We start from the raw sequence: 17,640 nt of genomic DNA on the forward strand, positions 1-17,640 counted from the left end.
TTTACCTGTCTGTTACGGACTAACAGCATATAATACAATAATATTAAAGTTCTGATCTTGAGAATATCACTTTTTTGAATTTTCAAGGGAGTCTGTGTGTTTATTACTATTTCCGTCACAACGGTCAATTTTGTAATTAGCTACAATTAGGTAATTAACTAATTATATGCTTTAATTTTAGGTAATCCTAGTAAGATGTTTCATATTTGTTTCATAATGCTTCAATCTAAAATAACTGAAAATTTCATCCAGTTCTCTTAATTTTTAAGAAAGTTATGGGCATTTGACTGTCCTCGATCACAGCTTTTGTCTTAAGTCAATGGAAAAGCAATAAATAACAAGATACTAATTTCCGAGAATGAAAATGACCATACATTTTTTTAATACTGAAGATATGAAAGTGAATTAGGTATCAAATTAAAGTTCTTTTTATGCTTTATCTGATGAGATAAATTACAGGCTTGATTTTTTAAATCTCAAAATGTTGTAACATTCCTACAAAGGAGGTTGATTAAATATGAATTCACTTGACAAGTTTAGAACTCTCGGACAGGTAAACACATATCATCACAGTTGCTGGGAAGAAGCTGTCCCTGAACGTGTATGTAACAGTTTTCAGGCTCCTGTACCTTCTTCCTGAAGGCAGGGGGTGAGGTGAGTGTGTGGCCAGGGTGGTGTGGGTCTCTGATGATGCTGGCTGACGTTTTGAGGCAGCGACTCCTGTAGATGCATTTGAAGGTGGGGGTCAAACAACAGAGAACGTCTCAATAAAGATTAACAAGAAAGCAAACATTCAAATATGAGATAAAACCAGAAATGTTTAAAAAAAAATGATGATGAGAATATCTGTAGGTTTTCAAAATCAACAGTTAAACATGTGAAATAAATTTGCTTTGTAATTACGGAAGTGAACTTTAAGGATCTAAAGCCTCAGTGTATGTTCTTGTCTGCCTTGACTCAGTTGGATAATAATAGTGTAATCCTACCTGTTTTGTACAGCAGAAACTGCAGTAAAGAATAAAACATTGGTGAAGATTCAGTTTCACTAAATTATAGGAGGCGTTGGAACATACAAACCAAAAGAACGTGAACTTTCTGGTTTGTCAACAGAGCAGCAAGTGAATTGCAGCCAGTCCTGGAGCAGAGACTTTACAAATCCAGTCCGTGGGCAGATGTGAGCCATTGGATTGCAAGTCGGAGCCGGAGCAGCAGCTTGGAGCAGCAAGCACGTTGATTAATTACAGCAAGTGAACTTCAGGTTAGTGATGAGGTGGAATGTTGGCACGGAGGGTGATGGGAGAACGATTAGTGGACAGAATAGGGACGAGAAAGGCAGGGTGAAAGGCAGTGAGCAAGGCAGGGAGCAAGGAAGGACTGTGTAGGAAGGAACTCCAAATGCTGGTTTAAACCAAGTTTGCAAAAAAAGTAATGATGATCAAGGAAGCCGTCCATTCCAACGACGTACAGGTTTGGAGGTTAATTGGCTTGGGTTTTTTATACTTAGTATAAGTATAAATTGTCCCTAGTGTGTGTAGGATGGTGTTAATGTGTGCGGATCGCTGGCCGGCGCGGACTCGGTGGGCCGAAGGGCCTGTTTCCGCGCCGTAAAGGTCCTGTTCCACTTAGGTGTCCTTGGCACACAAATTACACGGCCTCGTGATCGCATTGAGGTGCACGGGCATCGTATGGCCGCGAGGGGCCGGTCCCACTGAGAAGCGCGGAGGGGTATGTAGTTGTGCGCGACATCGCGCGGGGCTCCGAAATTGTTGTAGTGAACAATATCTTTGCGCGCCAACGGCCTGTCGCGGATCTGACGGCCAAAGTGGGACAGGCCCAAGACCCTGATGTGACGCAACCATATAACCATATAACCATATAACAATTACAGCACGAAAACAGGCCATCTCGACCCTTCTAGTCCGTGCCGAACACATAATCTCCCCTAGTCCCATATACCTGCGCTCAGACCATAACCCTCCATTCCTTTCCCATCCATATAACTATCCAATTTATTTTTAAATGATAAAAACGAACCTGCCTCCACCACCTTCACTGGAAGCTCATTCCACACAGCTACCACTCTCTGAGTAAAGAAGTTCCCCCTCATGTTACCCCTAAACTTCAGTCCCTTAATTCTCAAGTCATGTCCCCTTGTTTGAATCTTCCCTACTCTCAGTGGGAAAAGCTTTTCCACGTCAACTCTGTCTATCCCTCTCATCATTTTAAAAACCTCTATCAAGTCCCCCCTTAACCTTCTGCGCTCCAAAGAATAAAGCCCTAACTTGTTCAACCTTTCTCTGTAACGTCTCACCTTCAGCAGCAGAAGCAGGCAAACGATCGCTGAGCTCAGCCTGGGGCTCACGGCCATTGCAATACGAATCTGCCCCCACTTCTACTCCCAGAGTGGGGCCAAGAAAATTGAAGATAGACACAAAATGCAGGAGTAACTCAGCGAGATCGACAGCATCTCTGGAGAGAAGGAATGGGTGACGTTTCGGGTCAAGACCCTTCTTTTCAGACTGAAGAAGTCTCGACACGAAACAACACCCATTGCTTCTCTCCAGAGATGCTGCCGGTCCCGCTGAGTTACTCCAGCTTTGTGTCCATCTTCAAATGACGTCACGCGCTCCAGACGGCTTCACAGGACCATCTCGTCTCGCATAATTTGCGTGCCAAGGACACGTAAGTGGGACAGGCCCTTAACTCTAAACTAAACTAAACATTGTTAGCTGTGGGCTCGGTGAAAACTCGTATAACTCATACAAGGTGTCTAACTCGTTCTCACCTTGACCACAATTAACAATGGACTATTGAGTCTAAGGAAGGGTCTCGACACGAAACGTCACCCATTCCTTCCATCCAGAGAGGCTGCTTGTCCTGCTGAGTTACTCCAGCATTTTGTTTCTATCCTCTACAACAATAAAAGGCTTGGCGGAACTGTGTTTGAATGTGACAGAGAAATTAACAAAGGTATGAATCCAGAGAGGTAAAAACTCTCTGCAAATCATACAGATCAGAAACAGGAATTAATCCAATCTAGATGCTGATTAAAATTAAAAGCACACATGATAATCGCTGCTGCATTTCTGTTCTTTCCATGTTCTCCCATTTACAGTTTGTACCGTCAATAGGCAACATGTTTGAGGACTTAAAATGTCTTTACAGTTTAGTTTATGGTCACGTGTACCGAGGTGCAGTGAAAAGCTTTTGTTGCGTAATCAAGCCATTTACAGTGTATAGATACATGATAAGGGAATAACGTTCAGGGCAAGATCACCAATGAGGTAGATAGTAGTTCAGCACTGCTCTCTGGTTGTAGTAGGATGGTTCAGTCCCTGAATCTGTGCGTTTTCACACTTCTATCCCTTTTGCCTGATGGGAGAGAGGAGAAGAGGGAGTGGCCAGAGTTCGACTCGTCCTGTATTATGCAGCTGGCCTTGCCGAGGCAGCGTGAGGTATAAATGGAGTCAATGGAAATGTGATAGACACAAATAGAAATAGACAATAGACAATAGATGCAGGAGTAGGCCATTCTGCCCTTCGAGCCAGTACCGCCATTCACTGTGATCATGGCTGATCATTCACAATCGGTACCCCGTTCTTGCCTTCTCCCCATAATGATAGACACAATGCTGAAGTAACTCTGCGGGTCAGGCAACACCTCCGGAGAAGAAGAATGGGCGATGTTTGGGGTCGGGACCCGTCTAACTTGCAGTAAATGCTAGTTATTGATCAGCTTGCACAGAGAATTGTGCATTTACCTTTTGCTTCAAAGGTTATTTCCTGAAGCTTTTTTTCGTTTAGAGCAAGTAAATGATTAGCACAATTCATGTGTTGAAATCTGATTGGTATTTTAGTCCAAGATCCACATTACCAAAGATCTTTGCACATTACTAGCAAAAAAATCAGGATAAATATTGAAAATCGTCTTTATAAATAGTACATTTGGAATCTGAGCAGGAAACTGGTCAAAGGATTTTTTCAGTGAGTATTGAGACTAAAGATAATTGTTCAAATTTTCAAAACTTCTCCATTTCATGTTTCCTGAATGGAAAATGGCTGTAACATATTTTATTTGGAGTATTGCGTGTAATTCAAGTCACCCTAGAATTGTGGAGGCTTTGTCGAGGGTGCAGAGGAGATTGACCAGAATGCTGCCTGGATTAGAGGATTACAGCTACTGGGCGAGGTTGTACAGACTTGGATTGCTTTCTGTGGAACGCCGGAAGTTGAGGGGAGAATTGGTAGAAGTATATAAAATTATGAGGCATTGACAGTCAGGACCTTTTTCCCAGGGTGGAAATGTCCAACAGTAGAGGATATAGCAATAAGGTGAGAGTGGGAAAGTTTAATGGAGATGTGCAGGGCAAGATCTTTTACAGAGTGGTCGGAGCCTGGGATGCATTGCTGGGGTTGTGGTGGAGGCAGATATGATAGTGGTGTTTAAGAGGCTTTTAGACAGGCACATGGAAGTGCAGGCAATAGAGGGTTGTGGATAATGTACAGGCAGATAAAATCAGTTTAACTCCATCATGTTCACTACACACATGGGCTGCAGGCTCCATTCCCATCCTGTGCTCTGCTATATTGGTCTTTAATTTGAAGAGTACATTTTTTTCTAATTATTTGAGAATTATCATGATAAAAATGGATCCGTCCCATTCCTTGTCTCCAGAGGTGCTGCCAGTCCCGTTGAGTTACTCCAGCACTTTGTGTCTACCTTCGGTTTAAACCAGCATCTGCAATTCCTTCCTACACCTTCCAATGAAAGATCTGTAAACCATCTGTCCAATGCCTCTTAAGATGCCAGAAGTAATGTAAACATTCCTGAATGATTTTCTCACCTAATGGGAGTGAGGAATTGAAGAGAAGGAAAGAGTGCGGGAGAAATGATTCAATTCATAGAATTGTAGTTTTTCTTTAATCTCCAGCTACAATCAGTTTTATTGAAAGGTGTTTAGAAAATACCTCATACATTCCCAATAATTTCCTCTCAATGTAAAATGTGCCTCCAGAGAAATAAAAACAGAAAATAGATGAGACATCATCAATGGAGAGAGTAATAGTCAGCTTTTCCACTCTTTGATAGAAGTCAGTACATTTTTTAAATAGACAGTCAGAACCTGTTTCCCCAGGGTGGAAATGTCAAAGACTAGAGGGCACAGCTTTAAGGTGAGAGGGGCAAAGTTTAAAGGAGATGTGTGGGACAAGTTATTTTTTGCACAGGGTGAAGGATTCTAGAACGTGCTGCCAGGGGTGGTGGTGGAGGCAGATATGATGGTGGCATTTAGGAGGCTACAAGATAGGCGCATGGATATGCAGGGAATGGGGGGGATATAGATCACATGCAGGCAGTGGAGATTAGTTTCATTTAACATCGTGTTTGGCACGGACATTGTGGGCCAAGGGGCCTCATTATACCAAAGATGTGCTGAAAAGTTAATTCACTATGGTAAATTATTCACATTGTATGCAAAACATGGACTAAGACGGAACAGAAGAGCACAGGACAGGCCCTTCGGCCCTCAATGTCTGTGCTGGATATGATGCCTGGTTAAATTACTCTCTGCTGCACATGATCCATATCCCTCCATTCCCTGCACTTCCATATGTCTAACTAAAAGATTGTTAACACCATTATCGTATCTGCCTCCACCAACACCACTAGCAGTGTGTTCCAGGCACCCACCATCCTCTGTGTAAAATATTATCTTCATTTACCCGTAAACCTGGAGCACATTGACCTCCTGTGAATAAATAAAGACCATAGATAGACACAAAATACTGGAGTAATTCAGTGGGTCAAACATAATCTCTGGAGAGAAGGAATAGGTGACATTTCAGGGCGAGACACTTCTTCAGATGAGAGTCAGGGGAGAGGGAAACTGGAGATATGTAAAGGCACTGAACAAACAGCCGGAACCGATGACTCAGGAAAGGTGGAGCCCACAATGGTCCATTGTTGGCAGTGGAGGAGGTGATAAAGAAAGGGATACGAACAGCAAGGTGACTAGTGTGGGAGAGGTACAGAGAGGGAGGGAATGCAAAGGTTACTTCAAATTATAGAAATCAATTTTCATACCATTGGATTGTAAGCTGCCCAAGATAAATATGAGGTGCTGTTCATCTAATTTGCATGTGGCATGGTCTTTAACCATGTTGGTGCCAGTTAGAATCAGGTTGAATAATTCACACAGCCCTGTGTTACAGGAAGTCCTTACGAGGCCAGAATCATTGGAAGAAGATGAGTGTCGCTGTGGTTGACTTTGGCTCATTTGCCTTGGGTCAAGCTGTACCTTCAGCCCATGAAATGAAACGATTATCCACAGAGATCGGACGGGCATTCAGTGAACTTGGATTTGTGTACCTCAAAGACACCGGCATCAAAGATGAGCAAGTATGCACGCACTTTAATATCCCGTTATATTGTGCTGTACTACTGTTTAAGGAGGATGGTGGCAAGGTGTGGAGACTCTGGTCTCAAGAGACAATCTAGCCCCATCTGATACCATCAATCCACTTTCACATCTCTTTGTGAAGCTGGAGGAAGGAAGAAAAATGTGAGGAGAGAAATAGGTGCAGGTCCAGATGGGGCACAAGGGAAAGGGGGGGGGGGGAGAAAGAAGTGGGGAAGAAAGGAAATGGGAGGTTTATGTAGTTACCTAAAATAGGAGAATTCAATGTTCATACCGCTGGGGTGTAAAGTACCCAAGCAGAAGATGAGGTGCTGTTCCTCCAGTTTGTGTGAGGCTTCACTCTGGCAATGGGGGAGGCCCAGGACAGAAAGGTCAATGTGGGAATGGGAAGGGGAGTTAAAATAGTTTGTGACCAGGAGATCCAACAGGCATAGGTGGAGCAAGCGTAAAAATGTAGAAGTTAGTTGCATTTGGAAAGAGGAGATTTATTCATTATCATCTGTCTCACCCTTTGACAACCGTGAACAATGGACATGAACCTTACTGTTCCTATGCCAATTGTACAGTACATTTAATCTTGGACCATTGCTCCACAAGTGTTTGAAGCAATGGACATCTGCAGGAAGTTCTTTCTACTTCCCAAGGACATTAAACAGCAATATGCTCGTTCCAAGGACTCAGATATTCCATGCCATGGCTGGATAGATTTTCAGACTGAGAGGTAAAGTTACCCCGAGATTTCCCTTTCTTGCATCCACATTGCTGAAAGGAAATATTATGAAGCACATACAAGGAAGATTATTTATTGAATGCATAAACTGTAAGGTTTGACATCACGGCACGGTGGTGCAGTGGGTAGAGCTGCTGCCTTACAGCGCCAGAGACCCGGGATCAATCCTGACTGCGGGTGCTGTATGTACACAGATTGTACGTTCTCCCTGTGACCGCGTGGGTTTCTTCTGGTGCTCGGTTTCCTCCCACATCCCAAAGACTTGTGGATTTGTAAGTTAATTGGCTTCTGTAAATTTATTCAACACATCTGTGGAAGTATCAGGACAAATGACTGAGTAACATTTAAGCACGGATCTTTATATAAACAAATGTAAATATTCTTCTCTTCACAGCTTAAACCCAACGGAACTGAATGACCTGAAAGAAGCCTTTAATGTGACATCGTTGTCTTCCACTGACGTAAGATCTCAGAATTCACATTGAGATTGGTTTGCAATCCATGTCATTGTCCACATGCCAGGAACGAGGCTGTCTAGCTGTTGTGTCACTGGGGAAATGTTACTCACAAACACAGAACATAGAGCATAGAACAGCACCGCAGAGGAACAGACCCTTCAGCCCACAATGTCCATGCTGAAAATGATGCTGTTAAATAAATCTCCTCTGCCTGCACGTGATCCACATCTCTCCGTTCCCTGCATATCCATGTAGCTATCCAAAATTCATTTAAATGCCACTGTCGAATCTGCCTCCACCATCATCCCTGACAGTGCGGAGTCTGTGTGGAGTTTGCACGTTCTCCCTGCTATTATTCGGGTGCTCCAGTTTCTTCCCACATCCTAAAAACATGCGGGTTTGTTCGTAAATTGGCCCTATGTAAATTTCCTCTAGCGTGTAAAGAGTAGGTGAGAATTTGGGGTAATATAGTCAAGTCAATTTTATTTCTAAAGCACATTTAAAAATAACTCGTTGACTAAAGTGCATTACATCAGTGCAGGTACTAACGTGCTACATACAGTGGTACATAGATCAACAATACATACATAAATACATACATACAGCGCTCCCTCAGAGGACCTCAAGAAATGCTTGTGAGTAAAAATAGGTTTTAAGTCTAGACTTAAAGGAGTCGATGGAGGGGGCAGTTCTGATGGGAAGAGGGATGCTGTTCCACAGTCTAAGTGCTGCAACCACAAAACCTGCAAACCGGTGAGATAACTTCCTCGGAAGGCCCCTGAGACGAGGGGATAACCACTGGCCCAGAGGACACAATTCCAGGGGAGTCAACCCCAGTAACTGGTACGGTAACACCCACAGAAGCTCCCTGAAGCAAACAGCCAACCTCCGGCCCAGAGGACACTAGTTCTTGGCCACTATCCTCAACAGTGGTGGAAGGTCTTGATGAAGGCGCCCCCTTTACTTTGGGCCCACGACCTTGCTCTACCTCTCCAGGCCCATGCCTTCTTTTAGTCCTGCTGGCATGCGGCAGTACGGTGACCTCCATAAAGGAAGGGTCCGCCTCCACACTACCTCTTTTCCTCAGCTCCTTGCTGAGTCACACCAGGGGCGTCTTGGACCTCACTGGGGCCAGCAGGCGCCACTTGGTGGGGCTCAGGTCTGGGCGATTGACTTGCTTGGAGGTGCTTATTCTTCTTCATGGACTTCTTCCTCTGCACCAACCATTCCCCCTCCCTACCCTCACCTTTCCCCTGTGCCTTGCCGCAGGTTCAGGACGTAGGGGGCGGGGGATAGCACAGTCCTGGACTGCTGAGGTGGAGCTGGCAGCCCCAGATAGGTCAGCAATGCCGCTCCGGGTCACTAAGGCACAACTGGCAACCCCAGCCGGGCCAACAGTGCATTCCTGAGCCGCTGCCTTAGGAATTCTAGCATCGGCCCGGTGTTTGGGACAATCCCTGTGGAAATGTCGAAGCTCTCTGCACGCATGACATCGGGCCTTTCCCCAACTCCAACGCACGCGATAGGGTTCACCCTTATGCTCCACGACGAAGCTCCCCTCAGCGCCCGACTCTACTTCCACCTTCATAAGAACCCGCCTCTTGAAACTCAAGATCCCTTTGAGACACGGGTCACTCCAGGGGTGCATAAGCCTAGTCAACCTAGACCGCACCTCCCCAATCTTTGCCAGGTGTGGACGAAGTTGCGCATCCCCGGATGAATGTGGGAACGTCCCACAGGAGAACTGGTCTCACGATGGACACCCACGGTTCCACTGGTACAAAGAGCCCCCCACTGTGATCCCCTTCTCTAGAGCTAAGGCCACATCCTCCTGGGACTTTAGTATCATCCCACACTTCCCTCTTGCAACCTCGGCAGAGGCAATTACATCCTTCTGGAAAAGATCACGCTGGCCCTTTGTTATTGCATCCCTGCTCCACAGGAACTAGGTTTGGACCGAGATCCCGTATGTTTTTCGACCCAAGTCAACGTAAGGCTCATCCTCGATTGGCCCCAAAGCCGTAGTCGAAACCACAGCTGCGTAACTCTGAGCCCGAGACCGAGCCCTCGCCATCTTGACAGTGGCACAAACCAGCACCAGGGACACCAGCAGCTCAGCTCAAGAGTGATCTCAGAATCAGTCACAGTCCAAAAAAGCAACAGAAGCAGTTCTCTCCAGCTGAGTAAGGAAAATCCTCACGCTCAACTCCACAGCCGAGAGCAGCTCTTGGGAGGTTTTTCACAGCCCTTCCCAGTTTCAGGAAACTGCTGTAAGCGAACAGTACCTTCTGCTCATTAAGCCCAGGCAGCCAGCTCTGATCCAGTGTTTGAAACGACAAAAACACCGCACTCTTTCCTACCCCCCCCGATCTCCAGGTATTTCTTGGCACTCCGCCAGCCACAGCCACTCCCATGGCGCTCCATAAGAACACAGGAATTCCTCACTAAATGGAGAAATAATTTAACAAAGGAAAGTTTCAGCAGTCCAAAGTTGTCAGACATTGAAGTCTCACTGCCTCTGTCCTTCTTCCTTCGTCAAAAACCTTGAAAGGTTGCTTCAAAACCTCTCAGCCGTCGGAGCAGAGAGAGACATAACATCTCTCTGTCTCTCTGTGTGTCTCTCTCCCTCCCTCTCTCTTTATATTCTTTCTCTCCTTCCCTCTCCCTCTCCCTCTCCCTCCCCCCTCTCTCTCTCTCTCTCTCTCTCTCTCTCTCTCTCTTTCCCTCACCAACAAGACGGGGATCATGACAGAAGCCTCCTCGTGGCGATCCCCAGAAACGACGACACGATGCACTCTGTGACACGTCAGGCGACCAATTCTGTCAACATGTTGGACGACGACAGAAGCCAACAGCGAGCTACACATCGTCTGACACACGAGTGAACCAACCGATAAGACGTTGGTCATAAGGTCATAAGTGATAGGAGTAGAATTAGGCCATTCGGCTCATCAAGTCTATTCCGCCATGGCTGATCTTTCCCTCCTAACCCCATTCTCCTGCCTTATTCCCATATCCTCTGACACCCGTACTAATCAAAAATGTATCAATCTCTGCCTAAAAAATATCCACAGCCTTCTGTGGCAAAGAATTCCACACATCCCCTCCACATCCACTCTATCCAAGCCTTTCACTATTCTGTATGTTTCAATGAGATCCCCCCCTCATTCTTCTAAACTCCAGCGAGTACTGGTCCAGTGCCGACAAACGCTCATCATAGGTTAACCTACTAATTCCTGGGATTATTCTTGTAAACCTCCTCTGGACCCTCTCCAGACCCAACACACCCTTCCTCCGATATGCTGCTCAAAACTGCTCACAATATTCCAAATGCGGCCTTACCAGCGCCTTCTTGAGCCTCAACATTACATTCCTGTTTTTGTATATAAACTCTCTTGAAATAAATGCTAGCATTGAGTTTGCTTTCTTTACTACCGATTCAACTTGCAGATTAACCTTTTGGGAATCCTGCACCAGCACTCCCAAGTTCCTTTGCACTGATTTCTGGATTTTCTCCACATTTAGAATAGTCTATGCCTTTATTCCTACTACCAAAATGCATGACTCTACACTTTGGTAAACTATATTCCATCTGCCACTTCTCTGCCCACTCTCCCAACCTGTCCAAGTCCTTCTGCAGAGTCCCTGCTTTCTCTCCACTACCTGCCCCTCCACCTATTTTTGTATCATCAAGTTCAAGTTCAAGTGAGTTTATTGTCATGTGTCCCTGTATAGGACAATGAAATTCTTGCTTTGCTTAAGCACACAGAAAATAGTAGGTATTTACTACAAAACAGATAAATGTGTCCATATACCATGATATAAATATATACACACATGAATAAATAAACTGGTAGTGCAAATAACATAAAGTGGTTGCTAATAATCAGAGTTTTGTCCGAGCCAGGTTTAATAGCCTGATGGCTGAGGGGAAGTAGCTATTCCTGAACCTGGTTGTTGCAGTCTTCAGGCTCCTGTACCTTCTACCTGAATATTCCAAATGCGGCCTTACCAGCGCCTTCTTGAGCCTCATCATTAGGGGATTTATGGGAAAGATGTAGAAGAGAAATGGTGGACATTTAAAGGGGAAATTTTAAGAGTACAGAATCTTTATGTTCCTGTTCGGTTGAAAGGAAACAGTAAAAATTGGAAAGAGCCCTGGTTTTCAAGGGAAATTGGACATCTTGTTCGGAAAAAGAGGGAGATCTACAATAATTATAGGCAGCATGAAGTAAATGAGGTGCTTGTGGAGTATAAGGAATGTAAAAAGAATCTTAAGAAATAAATTAGAAAAGCTAAAAGAAGATATGAGGTTGCTTTGGCAAGTAAGGTGAAAGTAAATCCAAAGGGTTTCTACAGCTATATTAATAGCAAAAGGATAACGAGGGATAAAATTGGTCCATTGGAGAAACAGAGTGGGCAGCTATCTGCAGAGCCAAAAGAGATGGGGGAGATATTGAACAATTTCTTTTCTTCGGTATTCACCAAGGAGAAGGATATTGAATTATGTGAGGTAAGGGAAACGAGTAGAGTAGTTATGGATACTATGAGTTTCAAAGTAAAAGAAGTACTGACACTTTTGAAAAATATAAAAGTGGATAAGTCTCCAGGTCCTGACAGGATATTCCCTAGGACATTGAGGGAAGTTAGTGTAGAAATAGCCGGGGCTATGACAGAAATATTTCAAATGTCATTAGAAACGGGAATAGTCCCCGAGGATTGGCGTACTGCGCATGTTGTTCCATTGTTTAAAAAGGGTTCTAAGAGTAAACCTAGCAATTATAGACCTGTTAGTTTGACTTCAGTGGTGGGCAAATTAATGGAAAAGATACTTAGAGATAATATATATAAGCATCTGGATAGACAGGGTCTGATTAGGAACAGTCAACATGGATTTGTGCCGGGAAGGTCATGTTTGACTAATCTTCTTGAATTTTTTGAAGAGGTTACTAGGGAAATTGACACGGGTAAAGCAGTGGATGTTGTCTATATGGACTTTAGTAAGGCCTTTGACAAGGTTCCTCATGGAAGGTTGGTTAAGAAGGTTAAACTGTTGGGTATAAATGCAGGAATAGCAAGATGGATTCAGCAGTGGCTGAATGGGAGAAGCCAGAGGGTAATGGTGGATGGCTGTTTGTCGGGTTGGAGGCAGGTGACTAGTGGGGTGCCTCAGGGATCTGTGTTGGGTCCTTTGTTGTTTGTCATGTACATCAATGATCTGGATGAAGGGGTGGTAAATTGGATTAGTAAGTATGCAGATGATACCAAGATAGGGGGTGTTGTGGATAATGAAGAGGATTTCCAAAGTCTACAGAGTGATTTAGGCCATTTGGAAAAATGGGCTGAAAGATGGCAGATGGCGTTTAATGCTGATAAATGTGAGGTGTTACACCTTGGCAGGACAAATCAAAATAGGACGTACATGATAAATGGTAGGGAATTGAAGAATACAGTTGAACAGAGGGATCTGGGAATAACAGTGCATAGTTCCTTGAAGGTGGAATCTCATATAGATAGGGTGGTAAAGAAAGCTTTTGGTATGCTAGCCTTTATAAATCAGAGCATTGAGTATAGAAGCTGGGATGTAATGTTAAAATTGTACAAGGCATTGGTGAGACCAAATCTGGAGTATGGTGTACAATTTTGGTCGCCCAATTATAGCAAGGATGTCAACAAAATAGAGAGAGTACAGAGGAGATTTACTAGAATGTACTAGATTTACTAGATTTCCATGAGTTTTTGTTGTCCAAGTGGTCCATCTGCAAACTTGATCACAAAGCCTTCAATCCCCTCGTCCAAATCATTAATATATTTGGATATTAATTTGGATATATCTGGTGAGGCCGCATTTGGCGTATTGGGTTCACTTTTGGTCACTAGGAGGTAATTTTGTGCTATAGCCGCACGCTATATCTGACTTTACTCAGAGAGGCACAGACACAAAATAAAACAACACATAGATCAGTGGTGAGTCTATCAAACAAGTCTGTCTATTAAAGGCCTTAGCGCGTTTGTAGGTTAACGTGCGAGTTTGTAGGTTTTTTTAAAATTATATATCGTCCCTAGTGTGTCCCTAGTGCTAGTATTGTCCATAGTGCTAGTGTGCGGGGTAATCACTAGTCGGTGTGCACTCGGTGGGCTGAAGCGCCTGTTTTTGCTCCGTATCTCTAAAAGTCTAAAAAAAAGTTTAAAACCTCCGGCATTCCAGAGTAAACATTCCAAGTTTGTTCAATGTCTTGTTGCCAATATTCTCTAAGATCAACACAACAAGATGGAGTAACTCAGCGGGCCAGGCAACATCTCTGAAGAAAAGGAATAGGTGACGTTTCGGGTCTCTGTTAAACCTCTTCTGCACCCACACCAAAATGTCCACCTCTTTTCTGTGATCAATGGACCAGAAATACTCACAATACTTCATATGCAGCCTAACCAAAGTACTTTCAACAGAGAGCTAGATAGGACTCTTAAAGATAGTGGAGTCAGGGGATATGGGGAGAAGGCACGGACGGGGTACTGATTGTGGATGAACAGCCATGATCACATTGAATTGCGGTGCTGGTTCGAAGGGCCGAATGTTTATGTTACAGTTGCACTTTACAGTCTTTCCTCCTGATTTTAATTTAATCAGTATCTCCAGTTTATCACCAGCTGTATGAATCCCATCCTAGAATCTCGTTCTTATATCCAAAGCCCAGAATTATTTGTTCACTTGTCTAATATGTATTCCCTTGTATCAAAGTTCATGACATTCCTGCAATCATTTGGCTTCTTATCACAGACTTCTCAACTTTGCAAACAGAACCATCTGATAATGGCCACGTCAGTTCACCTCCGGTCTCAGAATGAAACCAAACATTCTTGTGCAATCCACTGCACCTAATCTCTACTCAATGTCTGAAGAGCTCCCTCTCTCTCTCTCCTTTCTCTCCCTCTCTCTCATTTGGAGTATTGGAGTTTTGGCCACCCAGTTATCGGAAGGATTTTGATTTAGCTGGAAAGCCTGCAGAGAAGATTGACGAAAATGTTGCCAGGAATTGAGGGGTTGAGCTACAGGGAGAGGTTCAGCAGGCTGGGACTTAATTCCTTGGAATGCAGGAAGATGAGAAGTGAGTTTATGTTGTTGTATAAGATCATGAGGGAAATAATTTGGGTAAATGGGTTCCTTTACCCAGGGTAAGGTCATCAAGAACCAGAGGACATAGATTTAAGGTGACAGGAATGTAAATAGTGTGGAAATGACAGACCATCAGGAACCTTGATGGAAGATATGTGGACAGGAAGGGTTTAGAGGGCTAAGTGGCAAATGCAGACAAATAGGACTAGCCCAGAATGCCAATCTGATTGGCATGGACAAGGAGAGCTGAAGAACATGTTTTTGTGCTCTATGAATTGATAACTCTAAATGATTGTCATTGCTTGTGCACCTTTCTGGCTTCCTATATGGTCCAAGTTCTCACAAGCATTTCAAAGAAATTTGAAGGACAAATAGATACTAGGGTTATGGACCAAATGTTGGCAACTGAGACTCGCTTAGATGGGGCAACTTGTCGACATGGACAAGTTGGGCTGAAGGGCCTGTTTCTGTGCTATATGGCTCTATGACTTACTCCTGTTGGTTCAACTCTTCACACTCTTGCTGAGTTCTCTTGAACAATTATGTAGCCAATGGCCCAGATGTTCATATCAATGAACTAAATGAATAGACTCCCCCTTTACAGTCACAAAGCAAGCCACTCCCTCTCAGAAATGCAAAGTGGGGAATTGGCCATCTTGGTTGGGGAAAGTACGAACGTTTATTGCTGTTTATAGGGCGGCTCAGTGGTGCAGCGGTATAGTTGCTGCCTTACAGTGCGAGACCCAGCTACCATCCTAACTACGGGTGCTGTCTGTGGGGAGTTTGCATGCTCCCCCTGTAACTGCATGGGTTTTCTCCAGGTGCTCCGGATTCCTCCCACACTCTAAAGACGTGCAGTTTGCAGGTTAATTGGCTTCTGTAAATTGTCCCTAGCGTTTGGGATAGAACTAGTGTATGGTGATTGTTTGTCAACATGGACTGGGGGCTGAAGGGCCTGTTTCAATGCTGCATCTCTAAACTAAAGTAAACTAAATGTAACAAAGTACAGATCCAATGATTCTATTTTTTGGTGCCTGATAAACCTTCATTTCTATAACCTTTTAGGTTGAGTACCGGCTTCTTATAAAATGGTGTTAAGGGCCTGTCCCACTTACTTTAAGCTCGGGGGCACTCGCCTGAAAAACCGCGATGAAACCGCGAGCTGGATTGACCGTCAGCGCACACACACACACACACACACACACACACACACACACACACACACACACACACACACACACACACACACACACACACACACACACACACACACACACACACACACACACACACACATCGCAAAGGTGGGGTCCAGGGAAAACGGGGGAGCGCTGTCTGAAATTCACACGGTGCAAAGCCAAGGTGATACCCGCGATGAACAGGAAGGTAAAAGACAGTGTATGGTGGGTCCTTTAAATGAGTGGGAGGGGAGAAGGGGGGAGAAGGGGAGAGAAGGGACGGAGAAGGGGAGAGAAGGGGGGGAGAAGGAGTGGAGACACTTTTAAGAAGGGAGAGGGAAACTAGAGATATGAAGAGGTACAGAACAAATCAGAGCCAGCACAATGGTCCATTTTTGGCTGTGGGGAGGTGCTAACGAGGAGATATGAACAGTATAGCAGTGGTCCACAGAGACAGTTTAGAGTCACCTGTTTGGCACCATTTCCAAGTCCCAGTTGTTGTGAGTGCAGGGTTCTTGACCCGACTATGAAGGCCCGTTGTGCTGATGGTGTTGTAGGGTCGGCCTGGCCAAGCGTAGCCACTGCTCCACCGCTATAGGCCGCATCCGGTCCACGCGCACGGCCTCTTGGAGTGGCACCCGGTCCAACCGAGCCCCAGGATGTTGCAGGGCCTCCAGCGGCCCACTCCCCCATCGAGGCCATGCACTCCCTCCCGCAGCCCACATGCTCACAGGCCCTCCTATCCCATGTTCCCAGTCCATGTTCCCAGTCCGTGTTCGTGGCACGTGTTCCCATGTTCCCGGTCCATGGCGTGTGTTTCCGTGTTCCTGGTCCGTGGCGTGTGTTCCCGTGTTCCCGGTCCGTGGTGTGGGTTCACGTGTTCCCGGTCCGTGTTCCCATGTTCCTGGTCCGTGGAGTGGGTTCCTGTGTTCTTTGTCCATGTCGTGTGTTCCCATGTTCCCGGTCCATGATGTGGGTTCCCGTGTTCCCGGTCCATGGCGTGTGTTTCCGTGTTCCTGGTCCGTGGCGTGTGTTCCCGTGTTCCCGGTCCGTGGTGTGGGTTCACGTGTTCCCAGTCCGTGTTCCCGTGTTCCTGGTCCGTGGAGTGGGTTCCTGTGTTCTTGGTCCATGTCGTGTGTTCACGTGTTCCCGGTCCATGTCGTGTGTTCCCGTGTTCCCGGTCCATGTCGTGTGTTCCCATGTTCCCGGTCCATGATGTGGGTTCCCGTGTGGATGCTGACAATGCTTCTCATAATTTTATATACTTTTCTCAGGTCATCATTATATACGTCTTTCACAATTTATGTTTTTTATGTTTCTTTTAGATACCTTTGAGCTGGAGATATTTGCAAGTCCACTGATGGTATCTGTAAATGACAATGTGACTCTGAAATGCATGGTAACTGGGTCTAGAAACATTGACTTTAAAAAAATGGCAGTCAGATGGACCCTTAATGAGAAAACAGAAGTGTTTACTTTGAAGGAGGAACTAAAGAGCAAAATCGATCTGGTGCCAATATTTCTGAGGCTGAATTACTGAAGGGAAACGCTTCAAATCATCTTCAAAAAGTCCAGATCTCTGACGAGGGAATGTACACGTGCACTGTGTTTATCGTCCCTGAAAGTGCCAGTCGCTTTTCAACAATGCAAGTGTTAGGTAAGATTAACGATAACATTCAGGAATATAATTCCAAGGAAATGGTTTGGAAGTTTGAAACTAAGGCAATTTGCAATTTGAGAAGGA

General features: G+C 44.9%; 1 protein-coding gene across 1 annotated transcript in view; it reads left to right on the forward strand.

Annotated features, from left to right (window-relative positions):
- Nucleotides 1-985: 985 nt before the first annotated feature.
- Nucleotides 986-17,640, forward strand: part of LOC116984365 (1-aminocyclopropane-1-carboxylate oxidase-like) — a 203,526-nt gene continuing 186,871 nt past the window's right edge. The window contains exon 1 of the mRNA XM_033038522.1: nt 986-1,258. The gene's annotated coding sequence lies outside the window, so the exon portion shown is untranslated. The remainder of the gene's footprint in view (nt 1,259-17,640) is intronic.

Source organism: Amblyraja radiata, chromosome 20, assembly GCF_010909765.2.
Source record: "Amblyraja radiata isolate CabotCenter1 chromosome 20, sAmbRad1.1.pri, whole genome shotgun sequence".
NCBI lineage: Eukaryota > Metazoa > Chordata > Chondrichthyes > Rajiformes > Rajidae > Amblyraja > Amblyraja radiata.